The sequence below is a fragment of the Mytilus californianus genome, unplaced genomic scaffold (genome assembly GCF_021869535.1).
Source record: "Mytilus californianus isolate M0D057914Y unplaced genomic scaffold, xbMytCali1.0.p SCAF_14, whole genome shotgun sequence".
Taxonomy (NCBI): Eukaryota; Metazoa; Mollusca; class Bivalvia; order Mytilida; family Mytilidae; genus Mytilus; species Mytilus californianus.
In genome coordinates, this window is record NW_026262626.1 from 21,868,196 (window position 1) to 21,878,747 (window position 10,552).

Here is a 10,552-nt window from a genome sequence, read left to right on the forward strand (position 1 = left end):
TATAAAATGACAAAATCAAAAGCTCAAACACATCTAACTAATGGAAAACAACTGTCATAATCCTGACTTGGTACATGCATTTCCTTATGAAGAAAATGGTGGATAAAACCTGGTTTTAAAGTTAGCTAAGCATCTCACTTGTATGACAGTCGTACATAATTCCATTATATTGACAACAATGTGTGAGCAAAACAAACAGAGATAAACGTGTGTAATAACTCACAAGAATATGCTTTGCGGTCTTAGATTTTTTGATACTTTGATAGTCGTCTGATATTTAAATTAACTAATAGTGTTCTTTTACCAAAGTGTAAATTGCATGACACATGATGCATAGATAGCAGGAGTCGATTAGCCCATCTGTGTCCTAATTAATAAAACAAATATTTTAAGATTACATCATGAGCTTTAAATATTATACAATGCGATTTAAATATGAAAGATATGCAGTGCGAATTTAAGATTACACACTTCGACAAGTGCTCACATTTTTACAAATATATATCTAATTATCATTCTTTGGATAGCTATAGCCAACCCATGATACAAATGTAAAGCTAAACATAGATGACATTTTGCACCAGGAGGTCACACACGATTCAAGAAAACTATCTGTCTAATTGTAATCATTCATTACCATACACACTGTCACAATCGATCGTTTGAACTATATACTAGACAGTTATAATGTGCGGGAGTAGAAAGGCTGACAAAAAAGGTATGACGGCAACTGTGATCGTAAACAGTCTTTATTTAATTGTTTTTTAAAAAATGTGACATCCTGTTTTTTAACATGTTCCTTCTTATTGATATTATTACCGAATCAATATTGGTATATACACGTTTGCACCAACTTTGATAAAAGTATATTAAAATCAATTGATTTATTAAATAATATTGATTCAGGACAGTAAGTTATTTAGAACCGACCGCGTTAACTCTGGTAACAAGACATCTCTTATTGTAAGCCCTTTTTTGTGACAAATATTTAATATGTACTCAAGGTACGTCAGATAGATATCCAAAGGCACCCTCCGTTTGATTTTCCGGTATATGCGCATTTTATGTGCTCACACATTTCAGTGAGACATATTAAGATCTAGGTAAGTAGGACTCTCCTCTTCTTCCCGACTTGTTCTTTTATTCATGGAGGCTGACTAAAAAGAAGCTAGCATTATAATTTAACTTCACTTTCCGATATATAGATGATGTCCTCTCACTAAATAATTCAAAGTTTAGTGGCTATGTTGAACGCATCGACATTGAAATAAGGATATAACAGATGCATTTAAGTATGCCGGTTGCGAACAAAATTTTACGACAAAAGAGATGATTTCAGCTTCCCAATTGTGAACTTTCCATTTTTATATCGCAACATTCCAGCAGCGCCTGCATATGGAGTATATATCTACCAATTAATACGATATTCCAGGGCTTGAACAAATTGCTTTCATAATTTCCTTTATAGAGGTTTGCTGCTCACAAGGAGTTATTAAACCAATACATTTTTGTAGTTCCAAGTGGTAAAGTTGTGAATAACCCTTTCGAAAATTTTACGGACGCCATCACGAGTTGGTTGAACTATATGGAAAATCAGTTTCGCAGTTGTTCAGTTGTTGTAAGCCCAAACCCATTCTGTTTTCCTAAATGTGACCTACCGAATCAGACTTATTACCTGATTTGTTTGCACATGAGCAAACGACGGGTGCCACATGTGGAGCAGGATCCGCCCACCTTTCTGAAGCTCATGAGGTCACCCCCGGTTTTTGGTAGGGTTCGTGTTGCTACTCTTTAGTTTTTATGTTTTGTTCTTTAAACTGCGCATAAAACCCATTAGATAGATTTAGATACCGAAAGATAATCTAAAACACCATACCTTGCTCCTAGCTTGTACGTTATTTATAACACAAGCGATGCGGATACCTTGCTTGACGTTTATGATTTTATAATTTGGACGGTTGATATAATTGCTGGAAATGTAAAAATGAGTGCAGTCATAACCTATATAAAAGTTAAATTTGAGAAAACGTTTTGTTCGCTTTCAAAGTTAACTTAACATCTTTGGAGCAAGAAAGAAAGTTAAACTTACATAACCCGAGTACATGTCCAGAAAAGACACATGGATATATTTTTTTAGAAAACTCCTTAAATATGAGATTGAATCCATCATCTTTTTTGTAATTTAAAAAAAAAAATCCAAATCGGAGTATGTATGTTTCCTGTACAATTTGTATGAGGGTATGTAAAAATCAAAAAGCAAGGACATTTAAAATATATCTTACTGCATAGATGAATTAAAATAGTTCTGGTTGGGTCTTCTTTTCAATAGTGAAAGAATAGACTAAAAGTTAGCTTTATAACTGTTCTAGTCGATGTTAATTTGCAGAGACTGTTTTAGAAACAAAACTTAACCCCGTTTTAACTTCAGTTATGGCCTGTTCAAATGTTACTTCTTTTGGAAATTAAAACATGCATGGGACCAACCAAATCTTGTTTTAGGCAAAACTTGTCCTAGGAACAGTTGTAGCAGTCATAAAACCAGTCAGAAATTAATTTGTTATAGTCAAAATGTATTTTATATATGTAAGATAAATTAGAGGCTCATTTTATGTAGTAAGTCCGGACGTCTCTGAAAGAAGAAAAAAGCAAAACGAGGTAATACTTCAAGCTATTTTTTTCAGACAAAAAACAGACGAAAAAAAAACTATTAAACAACTATCGATATCCTAGTTAATTACAGAGTGTGTTGTGTGATAAACGTTAGAATGATCGATAACAGATCCATGGTTTTGTGATTTTCTAATATATAGTATCATTATTATACACAATTTTGATTATTTTTTATTTATCTCAAATTAAAAACTCAAGATAAGACAATTTTTGATTTCAAAGTTCAGCATCTTCCTGTTTTTTTCTTGATGCAAGTAAACCAATAAGATCCGATCTGTTTTTTCTCGGTCACACACCAATACTTATTACTGTTAGTAGAGGCACACGGATTTGTGGCACAGAAATTGACCGGACCGCAACTCATAGGATCAGACTTTGTCGCACAAAGCGCATGCTCGGCTTGAGTTATAGCAGAAATATACGCAGCATGCTCTTTTGCGTCAGGTGCTTTTGAGGCTTTCCATCTTAGGTCGTGACTAAAATAATCTAATGTGTTATAATGATGATACATTTTCTCTCCCGATTTATATGTCTGGTCTACAACTCCATCTAATGAATTTGGGAATCCGACATGGTTAATTCTGTTCACAATAGTAAATGCAACCTCTAACTGTACGTTGGCTGATTCTCCACTCGCTTCACCAAACACAACCCGTCCAACCTTTTCCTTGTAAGCAGTATAGCTAAAATATAATGTTATTTCCTGCATTTAGTGACAAAAATATGTACTGCATCTTTCTGATAATACCAAGATAAACTCATCATAGAAGGCAGGATTAAAATTTTATACGCCAGATGCGCTTTTCGTCTACAAAAGATACCATAGCAACAACATTGTTGCATTGTGTTCAGAAAACCTCTGAATTTTTACCAAAAGTAATGATGTAAATAACATAGCTCAGAGGGTGATATAGCAGATTGTTACACCGAGAAAACTTTGTCAATCGAAGACAAGCCAAGGTGAACATTGTTTATTCGAGGGGTAATAATATATAAATATGGCATACCTGAGATGGTGATAGAGCAGATTGTTATCCCGAGGAAAAATTGTCAACTGAGGCGAAGCCAAGGTTAACAATGTCTTTTCGAAGACAACAAATCAAAATATAAGTAAAATGTATCTTTTATTTTTACATTCTATGAGGCGAAAACGTATAACTTGAGAATTGTCTTTAAGATTATTTATGCAAATTCAATCTATTTTTCTTTAAATCATCGATTTTGATTGGTCTGCACGGGAGGCTGACATTATAAAATGGCCTCCCACCGCGCCTTGGGATAGAGTAAATTATCTACCTCGTTTTAGCAAATCAAAATCTGGCATTTTAACGTAATAATTATTGGTCCGAAAATCCTGACATGAATTATTATGTACAGCAACTGATCAACAACATTTTCATTGGTAATTTTAAAGTTCAAATTTAATTGCAAAAATGAAAATTGAATGTATTATGAAAACACAAATACAAAAATAATACATGGAATATTTTATATGGTTTTTCACAGTGTATGTACTTTTCCCATCTATTGTTCAGCATTTTATATCTAAATTTTATATATTTTTTTCCTATTAATTTTGTTCAAACACAAAAAAGATTGATCATGCAAGTTACATGCAAGAAACGAGACAGCAACCCAACAACACTTTTAACCAGCAAACATATTTTATTGTCAAACATGTCCAGGTATTTTACATGACACACATAGATAACTAATAGAAAAAGAAAGGAAATGGGGTATCCATCAATGACACAAAATTAGAACATGCAAAGCAAAAAACAACTTACAAAAAGCAAAGGAACAGCGCATTTATTGATGTTCTTCATCTCAAATTAATAGTGAGGCCTCCGAGTATTCAATAAAAAGCAATCAGGAGAGCCATGGTGTAGTGGTTAGCGCATCGGACTACAAACACAAAGCTTCCTGGTTCAAACCCGTTCCGGGGAGAAAATGTCAGGGACTGAATTTTAGGCTCTCCCTTGACACCATTTGCGAGTATGGTCTCGAGAAACGATGATAGTCCGTCGGAAGGGGACGATAAATGGCTGACCCGTGTTAAGAGAGAGCAATATCTCTTGCACGTAAAAGACACCCTTGAAGATTCGAAATAGAGCAGGCTAATGCCGCTACAAGGCAGCACTCGCACCAGCAAAGTGGAAAGGGATTAATATAAGTTGTAATAACTTGTTTCCCAATCCACTATAAATAAATATATTTAAACTAAAATCCGTGTCGTTAATCCTAAATTCAATTTACTGTACCTATATTTTGTAATAAAGTCGTTAACCAAAATATCCACAATAGATCTATGACATCCCGTATATGTGACTTAAAACATATCAAAACCTCTTGACAAATCTCAGAAGAATAAATGTTGGACATTCCTCAAAAGTGCACATTCTCCTCTGTATGAATCAACGTGCAGATTCATTTGTATCGGGATTATACAGGGTGATAAAGGCGGGAACAAATAGATTCGCATGACCTGTGTTGCATGCATAATGTGAGACGCTTGTAAAACTCTGTTCCTCGTCATAATTTGGGTAAACTTAATGTTATTTTAGGTTTGATTATTTCTTCAAAGTTTGTATAAGGTTTTGATTTTTTCAAATATTTTGTCATCGAACTATACCGGAGAGATATTAATAGTCGAAAAACGTATTAGAGATATAATGCGCATCTGGTGGAACAAAGTTGGTATCATATATTTTGTAACCAGGTCTCACTACTTTTGGAATTTGCGCTATTCATTAGTAAACTATCGTTGCCTTAGTTTATCTATATATCAGCAATGCACGTCCTGAAAAGTTGGTACGGGCATAAATGTGGTCTATTAAGAAGATCTCGTATTACTAATATGATTATTCAAAAAATAATGTTATGTTTAAAAACCAAGGTATTATTCAACACGAAAAATGTTTTTTTCCTTGCGGATGTGACTGCGTATTCTTTTTCACTTCACCAAATGGATGTCCCTCATAAAAGTTCCGGTTGAGAGAGTTAAGGTAAACAGATCTGTTTTTCACGGAACATGTTACATGTACTTACCACAATGAAGCACAAATATCATGAACAGTCATCAACATGACAAGCCAGTTCAATACAAGTGCCATAGTTGCAAAAGCTGATCACAGTTGTAAATGTTTTGTATATTGATCTTTTCTAAAAAAAAACAAAAGTAATCCAATGAAAGTGAAATAAAAAAAAAAACAAACACAAAAACAAAAACAAACACAAAAACAAAAACAAACACAAACACAGAGTTAATGAAGTGAGATGTTTTATGTCTTTTGTTAACCATATTGTAAACTTATGTATTATTTGTTTATAAGAAATAAATAGTCTAAAAGTCACTCATAAAAAGACTATTCCAAAAGTTTCAACCAACTGCTGATGGTGTCCGTAGAAATATTGATTGAATGACCCGAACTTAACAAGTTGAATCATTGGTTAAATAGCTTCCGCATAAGCAAGGCAATCTTGATAGGAAACGCAAGCTCTAGAATATCGTATCTACTCGGGTATATGTGTAGGACTCACATCCATGGCTGGTTCCAGATCTATGGCAGATTTCAAATCTATGGTAAATATGACGACATACCATCCCAAATCTATGGCAGATTTTCAAAATCTAAATCTATGTCAAATTTTTCAGTTTCCTAATCTATAGCGGGTTTTTTAGTTCCCAAATCTATGGCAAATTTTCTCCAAATGAAGGACCAGTCAGTACTTTTCTGACCAATGACTTGTCTTAAACAAGTGGCTTCAATCGAACTCTCTCTTACAGTACAGGTATTCGTAATAAATAAAGCTCAAAATGATGTTGAAAGGTATTACAAATCTATGACAGAATTAATTTTTTTCCCAATCTCAAAAGATTATTTGGTACGATAGTACATAGAGATTCGCTGTAATATAGCTAAAAAAATGCTGTAGATCATGTAAAAAAAATGGCGTAGCATAACAAAACGATATGAAAGAAAAGCAAAAAGCATATCAAAGTACAGTAAAAACCCATACAATCAAGAGATAAGACACCACCAAGAACACAGTCGAAGGCGAGAAAAGAAGGAGCGAAAACAAACACGAAACACAAACACAAAAAACACTTCAAAAATATCCATTTGCATAAAATTGCCTGCCATGGCAATTTATCTGCTACGAATGACTATGGGCTAGTGTTATGTAATCCGAATCAGATGAGTACATCTTCTCATTTGCCAGGACTTCCGATACCGTAAACTCGACTTATGAAATACAATTTAATTCATGGGTTATAACTTTGAAAACTGGCTTTTCTTTTCCTCTGATATAATAAAACCGTCATCTGGGATGGTATTCAGATCTAATGTATGTGTTCCGCCATTGTCGCGGCGGTGTGTACGTAATTTAACACTGTTTAATTGTGACGCTAAAGTTAACTCCTTTTTTCAGGGAAAATTACGTGACTTCAAAATTGGACTTAGACTTGAAGAAACCCCCTCGCCCCCCTTTGAGTCCTACATGTATACTTCAAATGTTGGTGCTGTTAACTTATTTTGTTATATCGAAATTGTTTTCTGTAAATGCTGTATATATGTATATTTCTTATCTTTTTAAATTACGTTTATTTGTTTTAATTTTAGGAATGGTAAAATGTGTTTTACTTTGCAGGTTTAACAGCTTATTATCATAGATGAAGATGAAAATTAAAATATCAAAATCAGTATCGCATGCAAAAGATGTTACGTACCTTTGAAATATAATAAGCCCTATCCACAAATGATATGTACAAGTAGGTGATGGATTCTATAAATGTCTACATTATCCATTAAACTTACATTTGAACAACAATTGCCAAAAGAGCTCATTTAGATTCACATGATCAATCATAACATGTACATATTGTACATTTACTATTTGCTCACCTGTCTTTAAGTGAATGAGAACTCATACCAAAGCACGATGTTATCTTTAACATTATACATTTTCTTTTATGAACCAAAGAGGTGTTTTTTTTAAGTCTACCCAGTATAATTTTAACTGTGTCGTCAATCTAAAATTATGACATATGTCAAAGCGTCATTGGTAGTTTTCTAATCGTGTGTTAAATATCCCGAAAGTCATTTCGACACCTCAAATGTTAGTTATAGCAGACATATTTACTAACAAAAAAAAAAAACCAAACGATAAGTGGTATCTTTCTCTGTTCTATTAGAAATGGAAATACATGTATTGTTTTGATATGGAAATACTCTAAACCAAATTTGAATTTCAATTTAAAACGTTGATACTTTTATCTATTATCACGTTCAAGGAATTTTCAATGTGTACAAGTGACGATATCTTATCAATGAGTCGTTTTAGGCCGACATCCTGCGTAACAGAATTCCATTTATGTCAATACTGTGATATGCCGTTAATTCATCTAGTGATCGCCCTGTACCAAAGGAAAGTACACCCCGCGTGACACTAAAACTAAGCAACAATTCTAAAAATCTGTTCAAAAAGAAGACTTTTTTTTCTGCAAGTCAACCTCAGATGTTACGTACCTCGTATATGCACTGACATTTTGAACATCATCAAGTTCGTGTTCTTCCATGGCTGACACTGCGACCAGACATTTCGCTTGTCGAGCGTTTATAGGACGAACTCGGAGACATGACAACGATTGTCCAAACGCACCAGAAAAACTTTAGCAGTTGGAAATTGCTTCTATTGAGAAGATATCAATATACCTAATTCATTGTGGTTGCTTTGTTTGAATCGCAACCGTGGAATAACAGAGCTCTTGGGATTACATTGGTGTCTTGGGTTGATACAGGTGTGGTATTTAAAAAGCCATATGTTATTCTCTATTCATCAATATGTGTTTTAAATCATCATTGATGATATCAATTCTTTTAAAATAGTCTGTCATAACGCTAGGTGAGCAATGTCCACACCTATCAAATTTGCAACTAGTATGTTATTTCGAAGTTTTCAAACTTTAATAAGACATATTGATATGACCTTTAACAGTTTATGTCATGTGATCTTGTTTCTTCCTCTTTACAATACTAGTTCTTAATTAACAATAAAACAAGTGCGTCTTATTTTAAGAAGGTTAACTTTATTTTACAATGAATTTCAACAACACAAACACATTTTGCAAATCAACATCTATCATTTTCACAGATAACTACCTTAAGTTTAGCAGGTCAACTGATTTATTTTCAGAACTGCAAAAGAGTTAATAATTCCCTGTAATGATCATACGTGTTCAGAATTGGTGATTAATGCTTGCAAGTGAAAAAAATACAACTTTATACATTTCGTACGTCCAAAGTGCTTTTCTCGGGTTTCCTTTATCAGGAATGCATAAATCTTAACATTGGAAAGCCAGGGATGTATAAATATTTTATTGTCATTTTCCGTATATAAGACTTGTTCATACAATACGAGTCATTCAGCAGGTGTGCTCAAGGTGGCACGGTAGTAATTACATTCTGGAATTTAGGTTGCTTTTTTATGTACCCTACTTAAGTCAATTCATCTGAAAATCTGTGATTGGACAAAAATACAGTATTTGTGTTTCGTCTTCCGAATATACTTTCCCAAACTGAGGAATGAATCAGGTGTAGAAAAATATGAAATAATTTTACATCAAATGAAAATGATTTTTTGAGAATTTTTAAAAAATTTGTATTCAATGAATGATATAAGACCTAAAAGAACTAGTGGCCTTAGGTTTATAAAGAAGGCCAAAAACGTAAACGGTCATCATACATGTTCAAATTAATTTCTGAATATTATAATGAAAGTCATTTGGTTAACTGTGTATGTAGAATTTTGGGCAGTGTTTAAAAGTGGTAAATAATTCTAAAAAGGCTATCATTATCCCTATGGGTCAGGAAATACTACCGTGCCACCTCAACTCCGATCATAATTGACTAGAATTGTCTGTTTTCCTGCCGAAAGTTGGTTGATATCTCCGGGCACTCCGACTTTTTTCACCATTAAGTACTGACCGCCACTAAAAAGCACAACAGAGCATGAAACGCCAATCAATCAATCAATCAATCAATCAATCAATCAATCAATCAATAAGTCATTCAGTATATATGGACTAGACATTGTCCGATAAACTCAACTGTATAAGATGCATGGAGGATATATTAATATTTGTATTAGAAAAACAATTGTTTATCATATTATAAGGATAGAAACCTATGCACTAAATTATTAACTTGATAAATGGTCAAAATTTTATTATTGTATTTATTTTGCAGGATATCTATTTATTGTAGTTTTTGTTTTTTATCCTGATTTGTGTACAGAAATAAAACGAATCCAACTTAAGGTATTTTGTTTTGTTTAAAAACACGATCTTGATCAGACTTTTTACAAATCTTAATCGGGAATGGTCCTATCAAGAATGTTCGGGATTTTAATGACTCTTAAAAGGTCTCGGTAGTTTTAACCACTACAGACAGACCAGAAATAAGTTTCCGAAATGTAAGTACGATGGATCAAATAAGATTTGTTTTTTCTATTCATTTTGTATAGCCACCACTGGGTTAAAATTACTACTTATCATGATCGGATGCAAATCCTCGTAGGTACCACTATAGACTAATAGTCAGCGCTATGATCTGGTATTGTAATATTCATATTTTATGATATTCGAGAAATCTAAAGACGTTTTTCTCGTACGTTATCGTATAGAAATTTTAAAATTACCCTTCTTGAAGGTTTTATTAATAAACGTTTGCTGCAGAAAGGTTTTGTAAAAGCCAATCCGAGATATGACTTGGCAGTGATTTCAAAGGAAATCCGAGAAATGACTTGGCAGTGATTTCAAAGGAATATTACAATTTTACTGGTCGATTCAAAACACGAAAAAGAAGTAGATGTTCCATTT

General features: G+C 33.3%; 1 long non-coding RNA gene across 1 annotated transcript; it reads right to left on the reverse strand.

The window, feature by feature from the left end:
• Positions 1–2,825: 2,825 nt before the first annotated feature.
• Positions 2,826–7,507, reverse strand: LOC127724391 (uncharacterized). The gene is made up of 3 exons (XR_007992476.1): positions 7,403–7,507; positions 5,719–5,832; positions 2,826–3,353 (listed from the first exon to the last, which is right to left on the reverse strand). It is a non-coding gene; the product is annotated as an uncharacterized LOC127724391 (long non-coding RNA).
• Positions 7,508–10,552: the final 3,045 nt, after the last annotated feature.